A 13,982-nucleotide genomic window follows, 5' to 3' on the forward strand; every position below is an offset into this window, starting at 1 on the left:
AGGGCGATTGATATACTCTCATGCATTAAGGCTGAAAAACATTTGCTTCGATTGTGCTCACGAGAAAACTTTTGAAAACTATTCGGCAGCAAACATTTCTTGGGGACATTTTGTCCAAAAAAATGTGTGGTGATTATTTGACCGGGATTTTTTGTCCGGGATTATTTGTCCAGGGATTATTTTTCCGCTATACGGGAGAGTACTTTCCCTATTGCCTACCAAAATAATATTAAATAATACTAAAAATAATATTAAAGTAATTTCTGTGTTCTTTAATATCAAAACTGTTTGCTGATCAACACGAATCTATTTTTACTGCTAAAGGTATGTATATGTAGATAAACGCGCCGCGCACTTTGTAAGCTGTACGCGTTTTTAAGGGGCACACAAACTGCGTGTACACAGCGCACCACGATCCAACTTCTGTCGGCGCCAGAAACGCGCGGCGAACACACGGCGTGAAGTGCGCGGCTCGCATATCTATACGCATCTTTATACAAAATTATTGGTCCTCGATGTGACTATTTGATTTGACACCATTAAGTTTTACAGTTGTTAAATATTATTTCGATCATTCATTTAAACTTCAATTCCATGAAAAATACCATACGTTTGCAATATAAAATATAGTTATTTTTTATATTTTTGTTTGTTTAAAAACATTTATTTATTGCGTAAATTCAATAAAAATATGTTCTGACAATATGTGTATTCATTTTATTAAAGAGTAAGATTACTATGAACAAAACTCTTGAAAATGACAAAAACTATAAAGGAAGCAACGTCGAAGAATATACCAAGAAAAGAAGATTAAAAAAACACTGGTTCGGTGACGAATGTAAAACAGAGTTGAAAAAAGATCAGAGTAAAGATTAAAATGTCAGCGATCACAAAAACGAAGCGACCTAGCAAAGTATGCGAAACAACGAAGAAAAGTAAAGAAAATTCTAAGGGCACGAAAAAGAAAGTATATGGAGGATAAAGTAAAATGTATTGAAGACAACTACAAGAAAAATGATAAAAATTTTTACAAAGAGGAAAAATACACTGGGTACCAGGGAAGAACCATGAGTGTAAAAGGTAAAAAAGGAAACTTAGTGGTAGACGAAGACCAAATATGTGAAAGATTGACAGAATATTTCGAGGAGCTTCTAAATGACTGAGTGTCCCAAATAGGAGGAAAGGAAATCCCACAAAAGAAAAATAAAACATGACAAATCACAAAAGCCCCAGTGAGAGTGGCATTGTGACAGAGAACTTAACACGGAGGAGAGGCCTTACGAAAACAAATTAGTGAGTTAATCGTAGAAGTATGGAAAGCCGAAAAAATTAGAACAAGTCCATTATAATGCCCATAGACAAAAAGGGAGATATAACTGAATGCGCAAACTATAGAGGCATATCCTTGTTACAGGTAATATACAAGGTGCTTGCTGTATTAGTAAAAAACGACTGAAAAAATATGTGGAGAAGGGTCTAGGAGGAACAATATTCCAGTACAAGTATTAGTAAAAATGAAACTCAAAAAACCATTTGTGCTGGGAAATTCAATGGTACAGTCTCAGAAGAAAGAAGTGAAAAAAGGGGTTCGTCAAGGAGACTCAACATTGCCCACTGTGTTATTCAATATGACTGGAAAAAATTGAGGGATAGTGGAATAAATAGGTCCGGAACGCTTTTCTACAAGGAACACCAATTCCTGGCGTATGCTGATGATATTGCAAGAAGTGGAGAAGAACTGACAAGTACGGCAAAAAGAATGTTTCGGGCTAGCGCTAAGATTGGACTGCGAGTGAATATAAATAAATCTAAGTACATGGAAATTTAAGTACTAAGTACATGTAAAACTGCTGCTGATAACCGTAAAATTGCATACGGAAAATATAAACAAAACCCTACAAGGAATAATTTATTTGAATTTAAGAGACTTGATGCTGTCGCAAAAAAACTCTTCAAGCAAAAGAAAAAACAGAATTGGATAGAGTACTGCGAAAGCCTTAACTCCAAAACAAAAATCAGTGAAGTATGGAAGAAAGTAAACTCCTTTAAAAACCGCAAACAGTCCAACAAGTTTCCAATAAATCCAAATTCAAGCTGGCTAGATGAATTTCATAATAAAATATCTCCTCAGTGGGTACCTTCCCAATATTTTCCAGAATACAGCGAAACAGTTTCAAGGGATAAGTTTGGCTTAGAACAACCATCTAAATTGTGGGAGTTAGATCGAGTACTTAGTCAACAAAATAGCAGTGCTCCAGGTAAAGACAATATTTCATATTCCATGATATAACATATACCACTTCAATATAAAATATCATTATTACATATTTTTAATGAAATTTGGAATGACACGTCACAAATTCCAGAGAGTTGGAAGGAATATATTCTAATACCTATTAAAAAACCTGGAAAACCAGAAAATTCTTATAGTTCATATAGACCAATATCGCTAGCTTCTTGCTTCCTAAAGACGTTAGAAAGATTAATAAAAAATAGAATTGAACACTGGTTAGAGCAAGAAGATATTTTCCCAAAATCGCAGTATGGATTTCGAAAATCAAAATCAACTCAAGATGCGATAACTTCCTTAGTCTCATCTATACTAATAAACTTTACTGATAATGCGTATACTATGGCTGCTTTTCTAGATGTCTCTTCTGCATTCGATACCGTTAATTTGGACATTATGTATAAAAAACTAGTAGACATTGGTTTTCCCATCAACTTAGCTAGATTTCTGAGGACACTGTACACTAATAGATGGACGGTTTTAAAAATCAACAACTCCATCTCCACTTCCCCAGGCAACCAAATAACGTTTATAAAACGTTGAAAAAACGTCATAATTATCACCAAACGACGTCAGTTTATCACGTTTTTTAGACGTCGAACATCACGTGAATATGTCCCACCATAAATCACGTCATTTTTATCACGTTTTAAATACGTGATATGAAAAACGTATTTTTTACGTCGATTTTGCGTCGTTTTTTAGATTTAATTTTCATTTTATGGTTTTAGAAATACACAATAATTGAATGGGTCCACCACATGGTTTGTTTTTGAGAAGTCAAAGAAAAAGTTTTATATTGTGATAATGGTGAGTTTATACATTTTAAAGGTGAGTAATACAGTTTGTATTTTGTATTTAAAAACTGTATTACTAACCCTTAAAATGTATAAACTCACCATCATCACAATATTAAAACTTTTTCTTTGACTTCTCAAAAACAAACCATGTGGCGCTTACAACGTTATTCGGCAGACCCATTCAATTATTCGTATGGGCATTGTTAGAATTGCAATTTTTCCATTTAAGTAAAACCAAATGGAAGGCTTGTTAAAATGCATAGAATTACAATATCCTCAATGCAACATATATAACATACATAGAATTTTCACTTTTTATATTATAAGTATTTACTGTGTCAAAAGTGAAACAACATATAAACTAATAAATCATTTATTAACAAATTAAACATTTAAGTCACAATGTAATAACAAACTTAAGTTTAAACCATTTAAGTTATATACTTACTTACTTACTTAAGCCGCCCTCTTGTACCTTACGGTGTCGAGGTATGTCTTTAAGTTATATAATATATATAATTATTATAATTATACCACACACTTTAAAGGTACGATTCCGACAACGACTGCAGATGGCAGTTACAGTTGTCACCGTGACAGACGTCATTATTTTGCACTAATAATTTGCATAATTATTAGCAACTGACGTTCTGCCGGACAGCAGTTGCAGTCAGATGTCGGAATCAGTCTCATACAGATAAATAGTGCAAAGTAGTAACGTCCATAACGCCGAGAACTGCAACTGATGTTTGCAGTTGCTGTCTGCAGTCGTTATCAGAATCGTACCTTTCGTCAAAAATGAATACATACAAATAAGACCCAATAGGTATATTGAATTTCAATGAAAACTATCTGCTTTATATTTATAAGTTTTAAAGAAGACAATTGAATGATAAAAAATAGGACAAAACTATAATAGTCTGTGTTCTCACATATATTTCCATACTCTTATAATCCTCAAAACGATTTCAAATAATTATTACAAATTTTTGCATACAAAAAGATCCACAGACACCTGAAAAATATATTTTTTGATTAAGGGACTGTAATGACCAAATTAAAATGATAAAAACAATTTACATGTATATCTGATAATACACACTTAAAAGACTAATAGGGCTTTTTATCGACTGTCATTTGTTTCGAGCATCTCATGTGTCACATAATATTAATATATCTACGCCATATGTCTTTGGTGTGTATGTAAATGTAAATGTGTCAGGTGCCATACGATAAATAAATAAATAAATTGGTATATACCAATAACGTATGACGTAGATATATTAATATTATGTGACACATGACAGAAGCTCGAAACAAATGACTGTGAATGAAAAGCCCTATACATAAATACTCATGATGAAGAAGTACATTATAATTAAAAATGACTAACCATTTTCATATCACTGCAACATGAAGCCAAAGCCATCTTATCATTTCAGTTCGTTTAGAGAGCGCAACAAGCACTCTGACCGAACAGTTTGAAAACTAATTAGTTTTTCACCAGAGAATGTACATAGCTGTAACATCTGTACATGCATTGGGTTCTTCTTCTTCTGTCTTGCTGTGGGCATACTCAGATGCAAATAAGATTGCTGCAATATGGCTGCAAACTTCACTATTACCGGCCATCCGCATACAATGTGCATTTGCTATGCCATTGGAACTGGCTATCACCCAAGCATCTAGTGGTTTAGCTTTAGATTTTTGGGAATTCTTCACCTAAAAAAAATATTTTATCTTTGTGGGAATGCTTCAACTACAAAAATTTATTTTTATTAGAGTATTTGCGTTCTTTACAATGATTGAGTCATGACTGTTTATTATTCTCTTTTCTATCATAGCAATTACATGTCATTGACCTAATCTGTAAACTGCGTAACTCCATTTATCCAAATTTTACAGAGGCACAAAAAATTATTTCTCTAAATATGACTAATGCGAATGCTACGTATCTCCCATTTTAAAAGATAGAATGCTAAAATGGAATATTTTATAGATATGTACTAACGTTTGTACCTATATTGTTTAATGAGTGTATTAATATTATTTACCACCAACTCTTTCTTGAAAATATCACTTTCTAAACAGTGAGGTCAATCGTGTGGTATGACAAACTGGGGAGTTACATATTTTTTGTACTAAATTTGCTGCAAGGGAGATACGGTGTATACGAAGATGTCACTATTTACTCTTCTGGTAAAAATATGCATGTGCATACTTTTTTTAAACGAGTAGGGATTTTTTCAAATAAATGGCAGTAATAACTCATTTTCAGAGAAATATGGAGTTACACAGTTTACAAATTAGGACGACAATATGTCTGGTTTCATACAGATATATAAACGTAAATAAATCTAATATTTAAAACCCATTTATCCGAAAGACACTAATACTGTTATCCATATATTTCTTAATGGTGAATAAATAAAATAAAGACTTACCTTTTCAACAATAATATAGAAATCATCAAAACATCAAATGTTTCAAAACAAATCCAGTTGTGAAGGCTTTTATGTGCCTGAAGGCTTTTGTATGCTTTCATCTGCTGTGTGAGACTGTACCAGTCTATCTAGAATAGCATTATAACAGTAGGTAATTGATGGAATGCACTGTAAAATCCAATTCTGATGACTGAATTGTATATGGATCTAAATCTCTAATTATTTTCAGCTTCAATGAATATCTAAAACAATAAAAGAAATAATGTTATTGCTTGCAAAATTCATCATTATTGATAAATATCAGGGAAAAATGAATAGTAAATAAAAATTGTTTCACCTACCTTTCTAAAACATCTGCGGTTTGCATTGTGGTAAATTTATAAAATTTACAAATGACAAACAAAAGTTTTAAAAAATACACACAAAACAGCCAACAAAATCCAAATGAATCCAAAACAAAATACTAAATACTAGGACAAACAAACAATGAAATGAAATGAAACGACAACGACGATACAAACATAACCTTAGTTTTGTAACTTTTAAGTTCCAAGCTCCTCCCAATTTCGTGACGTCAGACTTAGGCTGGCTGAAATGAAAACGTATTTTAAACGTTATTTTAACGTCATTAATCTTACGTATTTAAAATCACCTACAAAAGACGTCGATATGACGTAATGTTCAACCACGTGTATATATTCCACCAAATACTGACGTTTCCTCGACGTTGTTGACGTCACTTGGTTGCCTGGGTCACGTCTTACAAATATAGGACTACCACAGGGTAGCATATTAAGTCCAATGTTATATATTTTATATAATATTGATTTAGAAAATTGTATTAATAGCACAACAAAGATTATTCAATATGCTGATGATGTAGTAGTTTACACATCCCACAAATCATTGGATATATGTAAAAATAATTTTAATGTCTCAATTAAGGCTGTTCTTAATCACTATCAAAATATTGGTTTAGCAATATCAGAATCTAAAACAGAAATTTGCATTTTCTCCAGAAATCGTCAAATTCCACAAGGTCATTTGGCAGTAGGTCAAATTCAATATCCTATTAAAAATTGTATAAAATATCTCGGTACTTATTTGGATAGAAAACTTCTATGGAAGGATCACATGCATCATATCATAAAAAAGTCTGAAAATGCAATGAATATTCTACGAGCCTTTTGTAGAACTAATAGGGGTGCCGATCCAAATATAGCACTTTTATTTTACCGTACTATGATTCGTCCTATTTTCGATTACAGTTGTCATCTGTATGGAACTGCTGCAAACACACATTTGAATAAATTAGAAATACAAAAAAATAAATGTCTTCGACTTTGTCTTGGATATTTGAAGTCTACACCCGTTAATATAATGGAAGTTGAGGCGATAGAACCACCCCTGGAATTTCGACGACAGTTTTTAAGTGATAAATTTATTACTAGAACCATAGGAAAAAATACAAACTATCTGCAGGATATACATAAGTTATCAATTTTAGATCTAACTCATAAATATTGGACAAAGAAAAAATGTCCCCTTCTTGTAGATAGTTACTTGAAAATATCTCAATACCGAAGTACTTTCTATACTTATGAAAATCAAGTTTCACCTATGTATTCCCATGTATTAGAAGAAATTTTCTCAAAACAAATTAATACTTTTTTATGGATATTAATTTAAATCCAGCCGTTTTTCAATCATTTATACTTCATAAATGGCCACATTATCAGTTTTACTATACAGATGGATCCAAAGTACAAAACAAAGTAGGATGTGCAATAATAAATATTCAAAGTGGATTTAAAAAATTATTCAAATTGCCTTGTGAATCATCGATATACACCGCTGAAATGATAGCGATACTTTTTGCTTTATAAGACACATATTTAGTAACGAACCCTATAGCTGCATACTATTTACAGACAGTAAGAGTGTCGTTGATAGACTAACTAACGTACATAAGTACCAACAACTCAATCATATAGAACTGGAAATTATGACTCTTTATAATAAAATTGCAAATTTAGGAAAAAACATCATTATATCATGGATAAAGGGACACGCAGGCATTAGGGGTAACGAAATAGTAGACAGGCTAGCCAAATCCGCCCTAGAAATAGGCGAAGAACTTCCCATGAACTTACTACCCATTTCGGATATTGATATTATTAGTAGACGACACCAAAAAGAAAATTGGCAAAGGTATTATCGAAACACGAGAACTGGTAGTAATTACAAACAAATGCGACCTGAAATTCTCATTAAAAGATGGTTTCATTCTGTATCAAATCGCCATTTTATAAGAGTTATAAATAGATTGAGATGTAATCATGCTCTTACCCCCCTTCATATGTACATTCTGGGTCTCACAGAGTCACCTAACTGTGAGTGTGGAAAAGAAGGTAATCTACTACATATTCTCCTCGAATGTTCACATCAATCAGTAAATATAAACAAATTTTAAGATAATCTTAATATATTAAAAATTCCACTTCCCGTCTACCTGAACAATTTGATATTTTCTGAAGATATTAATATATTAAAAACAATTTACGAACATATCAAAAATTGTAAATATAGATTGTAGCAATAAAATTTACCCTGTATTTAAGAAATTTTGTTAAAACAAAGCAGGCATGTTTGTTAAAACAAAACAAACATGTTTGTTTTGTTGTTATTTTGTTTTAAATAATCCTGTAGATTTAAGTAATTATTGTATATTATAATTGAAAAAAGAAAAGAACAAAAAAAAGAGAAAAAGAAAAGAAAAAAAAAGAAAAAAAACAGAAAAAATAAAAAAAAAAAAGCAAAAAAAAAAAAACTAAGAAGATGTAAACCTCCGCGAGGATGAATCGGGTTTACGTCTTAGCGTAGTACAAAAAAAAAAACAATTTATAAAAAATAACAATAAAAAAATTAATAAAAAAAAAACAAATTAACAATATAAAAAAAATGCAAAAAAAAATACAAAAAAAAATAAAAATTTACAAAAAAAAATGAACAACCAAAATAGAGTATTATTTAGATAATAATTGTAGATAATAATGTTAGTTTGTTATGTATTTAAAGTTAGAAATACAGAAAAAATTCCTCTGATGAAAAATCAAATTTGTTTGTTTTTAAAATAACAAAATGTCTGGCTAATTGGCTCGGCCAAGGCCATCAAATTCACTCAAAAAAAAAGTACATGGAAATTGCGAGGAAAAAAGAAATAAACACCATGAGACACTTTAAGTTGGGGGTGCATGGTGGATCGATCTGAGGTAGAATTTGAGAGGGTGAACGAATATTATGTATTTGCCTATCAGACATGTAAGCAAGAAATATAAATTCAGTTAAGACTGACCAAGAGTAATAGATTCGCTGGGCCTATGAACAAAATAATTCAGGCTAAAGAAATTTCGCGTAATACAAAGAGTATACAAAACGATAATTAGACCCACAATGATACGCGGGGCCGAGATGTGGACTATTAGCCCAGTCGGGATACCGTTTGACCTTGCATTAGGAGCTGCCCCAAATTTTATTTTTCTAATCTTTAGGGGGGGGGGTCAATAGTAGTATAAATTTAACATCTCGACTGAATTTGACCGTTGCGTTAGCCGCCATCTTGATTTTAAACGAGAAGCGTTTTTGCTCAATATCTCCGCCATTTTCAACAAAAAATATACAAACTGAAATGGTTGAAAATGCGATTTTGTATAATTTCGTCTATTATAATTTTTTTCGTGCGGTCCATATTTTCCGAGTTATGGGGAAAAACAGTGACAAATAAAGCATAATTATTGATTTATTGAATTATCTCGTTTATTATTACTTTTACAACAAATTTTAACCTATACAAAAATGAAGAGAATTAAATTTTGTACAATTTTGATCTCTTTCATTTTTTTTTGATAAAATCAATATTTAAGGTAGTACGTATGAGGTAAAGGCGCGAGCGTAAGACCCGATTGATTTTAAAGAAATTGTTTTTGTTCAATATCTTCCCCAGTTTCAACTTTTCGACAAAAAGTGTAAGGACTGAAATTGTTGCAATTACGATTTACTACAATTTTTCGAGAGAACCAGTGGCGGGTCTAAGAGAGGGGGGAATGGGAAAATTCCCCCAACGGGGTCCAAAATTTAAAAAAAAATTGTTGAAATATTAAAATATGTTAGCTGACATGAAACTTAATTATCGACAGACATATTTAACCAATAAAACCCGCTAGTTAATAAAATTAGGTGAACTTAGTTTGGTTGGTGTTTCATTGGAAGTTTCAAAAATTGTGTATAATATAATTCTCTTTATTTTTGTTTATGTACAATTATGTCGTAAAGTTAATAATAAATGAGACAATTCAATAATTATGCTTCCCCTCCGCTTCCACTATTTTCCTCCTTAACTCTGAGAATATTGATCGCATAAGAAAATTGTGGAAAACAAATTGTAGGAAATTGCGTTTCCAACAATTTTAGCTCCTACCGTTTTTGTCGAAAAGTTGAAAATGGCGGAGATATTAAGCAACAACGGTTCTCCTTTAAAATCAATATGGCGTCTAATGCAACCGCGGAATTCAGTCGAGATTTTAAATTTACACTACTATTGATCTCCCCTAAAGGATAGAATTATAAAATTTGGGGCAGCTCGGAAAAAAGATTCAATTCAGTAATTATGCTCCCCTCACCACTTTTTACTATTTTCCCACTTAACTCAGAAAATATCAACCGTATGAAAAAAAATTTTTAAAAAGAAATTGTAGGAAATCATATTTGGAACAATTTAAGTTGAAAATGGCGTGGATATTGAACAAAAACAATTGCTACAAAATCAATCAGGTCTTACGCTCGCGCCATTATCGCATACATAGGATGAATGTACCAATTTCCGACCAAATTAGGATTTTTGAAATTAAAAAATTAATATTAAATTGAAAAATTAGTTTTTGGACGTAAAATTTCTAGCATTTATTAGTATTTATTATGTACTTTAAAAATACAGTTAATATTATAAAGTATCTTTGACGTAACCTATGTTTTTTAATGATTAAAAATTATTTGACAAATTCACCAATAACCGACCACTTTTTCCAATTTTCGACCACTTATGCACCAATATTCGACCACGCGAAAATTGCATTTAAAAAAGACCTTTTTATTCTTTAAACATTTATTTAGAGTAAAAAATTTATAAAATAATTCATTACATAATTGTTGTCAATTTTACACTGTACCTATATACTATTTTACCGAACATTATACAGCGTGTCTACTTGAGTTGGAAACATATGGGAAACTTTTTTATTATTAATTTTACGAAAAAAAGTTATTCTTTATAAAAAGTTCTGCATGCCCCAAAACCTAAGATTCAATTATCAGATATCAAATTTTCTCAATATTATACGAGGTATGTCAAAAAATATGAATTTCGGCTAAGGGTAAAGTACCTTTATTTCTCTCAATATCGAAAATTCTTATGATAAAAAGTTGTTTGGAATTAAAAACTAAGATGAAATATGTAATTACATGCTTCTTATTGAAAAAAAAAAAAATTTTCTCAAATTTATGGATACCCAACATCGTTTTTAATTATTCCAAATATCATAACTATTGAAATGTTAGCTATCCTGATCCCCAAGTATATGTAAATCAGGTTGGCAATATTGACAGTTGAGGTAGTCTAATAAAATGGTCGTCACGAAGCGTTGCATATGAATTATGTCTCCCAGTAAATATACCTAATTAATAAGTACTCGGCAAGCTTCCTTCTCCAAAAGGTTATGGACTCCAGTTTTACATGCCAAGAGTACATTCAATAAGAAGTAAAGTTTTTTAGTGTTGCTGTTTATACCGACCGGCAGTGTTGTGAGTGACCGCAAAAAAATGGCAGTCCAAGGTTTAAATGGCGCGAATTCAACCGTGAGTTTGTATCCGCAATTAACATCTACGAACTTTTCGTCATGGAAATTTAGATTAGGCAATCTTCTAGATGCCAAAGGTGTTAAAGATTTTATTACCACTGAAGTAACTGCAACGCAATTCACACAATTATCAAGAGACGAGCAAAATCAACATAAAAAGCATGATGCAACAGCAAGATCGATCATTGTCACATGCATTACAGATGAACATTTAGAAACACATTCGTGACTGTGACTCAGCATTCGAAATGATAAAAAGTTTAGAAAAAGTGTTTGAAAGAAAAAGTATTCTTTCTCGTTTATATGTGCGGAAAAAGTTGTTAACGTTGAAATATAAACAAGGTATCGATTTACAAAAATTTTTCGTTGAATTCGATTCTTTAATCCGAGAGCTTGAATCGACTGGAACTACAATCGAAGAAGATGACAAGGTATGTCACCTTTTGTTGACAATGACAGATACGTTTGACACCGTTATTACTGTCCTAGAAACTTCAAATGATAAACTATCTGTTGATTTCGTTAAAGCAAAATTATTAGATGCAGAATTGAAGCTGAAAAATAATGTACAAGAAAGTGAAGAATCCTCTTTTTATACGAAGCAATACAATAAAAAACCCCGATGCTCATTTTGTGGACTTGAAGGCCATCTAGTGTCCAATTGTTTCAGAAAAAACAATAATCGAGGTAGATTTTTTCGAGGAAATAACTATTCCCGTGGCAGAAGAGCCAATAATGATACACAAGGTAAACAGAATATACATGTAGCCGAAGACGAAGTAAGTTTTAGCACAGCCCTACCAGCTGAAAATCTCAAGAATGATGACAGCCAAATTTCGTTTATAATAGATTCTGGAGCATCACAGAATATGTGCAGCAATAAATATAAACAATTTATAAGTAATATTATTGAAATTGAGCCTGTTGGCATTAAAATAGCAGATGGAAGAGTGATGACGGCTCATACAAAAGGTAAATTAAAAGTTTATTACAATGAAACTCCTATTAACATTGATGTTCTCATTTTAAATGAACTAGAATATAATTTATTATCAGTCAGTAAACTAAACAGTTTAGGTTTCACAGTAGTATTTAAAGAAAATAAGGCTGAAATAAGAAAAAAGAACTTTAAACTTATTTGCTATAAACATAAGAGTAACTTATTTGCTGCAAATTTTCAATTAAATAATTTTCAATCTAGTTTAGTAGCAAAGCATAGCGATAAAGACTTATGGCATTTACGTTTAGGACACGTAAATAGAAGGGGACTACAATTGTTGGGACTTCCCTATTCAGATAAACTATGTGACTCGTGTCAACAAGGAAAAGCCACAAGGCAACCTTTTAAAGAAGTTATATACAAAAAATCCTCTAGAGTTGGGGAACTTTTACATGTTGATACTTGGGGACCATCCAAAGATCCCACATTTTCTGGTGAAAAGTATTACTTATCAATTATTGATGATTTCTCACATTTTAGTGTTGTATATTTAATGACAAGAAAAAGCGAAAGCGAATCACATCTTATTAATCATATTGAAAAATTAGCTGCAGAAGGCAGAAGAGTATCTAGAATAAGAATGGATAAAGGTGGAGAGATGTCTTCTAAATATTTTAAAAACTATTGTATACAACATGGTATAGTACAAGAATTTACTGCAGGGTACACACCTCAGCAGAATAGTATAGCTGAACGATTTAATCGTACTATTTTAGATAAAGTAAGAGCAATGTTTGTAGAAACAAATCTTCCAAAGAGTTTGTGGGGAGAAGCAGTTAGAACAGCTGTTTATCAGCTAAATCGAACTCCATCACGAGCAATTGAATTACAAGTACCAGCAGAAATATACTTAGGCAGACTTGACTTGTCTAAACTTAGAATTTTTGGTTCAAAAGTATGGTACTACAACCTACCAAAGCAAAGTAAATTAGAACCAAGAGCAAGTAAAGGTGTAATGGTTGGATACAGTGGTGCTGGTTATAGAATTTGGAATCCACTGACCAAGCAAATCAAAATTTCAAGAGATGTTGTTTTCGATGAAACACAGTATAAATATTCTCCAGAAATATCGTCGAATAATCAAAATGTTGAGGAAATTTTACCAAGCCAAAATGAATTGGAAACATTTGAAACAAATTATGAAGAAAGTACAGTCCAAACATTAAGAAACACTACTGAAATTAATTCACAAGATGAAGAACCAGTAAATTTACAAAATACCAAAATTACTTCCTCCAATAGAGAAATAAAACAACCTTCGAAGTTCAAAGACTATGAACTTTATTATGCATATTGCTTAGTTACATCAACACCAGTAACTTATGAAGAAGCAGTAGAGGAGGATGAATGGAAGCAGGCAATAGAAACAGAACTAGAATGTCTTGAAAAAATGAACACGTGGAGTGAAGCCACAAAAATACCTCATGATCAACAAATCATAAATACAAAATGGGTATTTAAAACAAAAAGTGATGGCACGAAAAAAGCTCGCTTAGTCGCCAAGGGTTATGAAGAAGAAGTGTTTTTAGATATATA

General features: G+C 31.7%; 1 long non-coding RNA gene across 1 annotated transcript; it reads right to left on the reverse strand.

Annotated features, from left to right (window-relative positions):
• Positions 1-3,176: 3,176 nt before the first annotated feature.
• LOC126887887 (uncharacterized) lies at positions 3,177-6,281 on the reverse strand. Its single transcript, XR_007699267.1, has 3 exons — positions 5,876-6,281; positions 5,535-5,776; positions 3,177-4,812 (listed from the first exon to the last, which is right to left on the reverse strand). It is a non-coding gene; the product is annotated as an uncharacterized LOC126887887 (long non-coding RNA).
• Positions 6,282-13,982: the final 7,701 nt, after the last annotated feature.

Source organism: Diabrotica virgifera, chromosome 7 (assembly GCF_917563875.1).
Source record: "Diabrotica virgifera virgifera chromosome 7, PGI_DIABVI_V3a".
NCBI lineage: Eukaryota > Metazoa > Arthropoda > Insecta > Coleoptera > Chrysomelidae > Diabrotica > Diabrotica virgifera.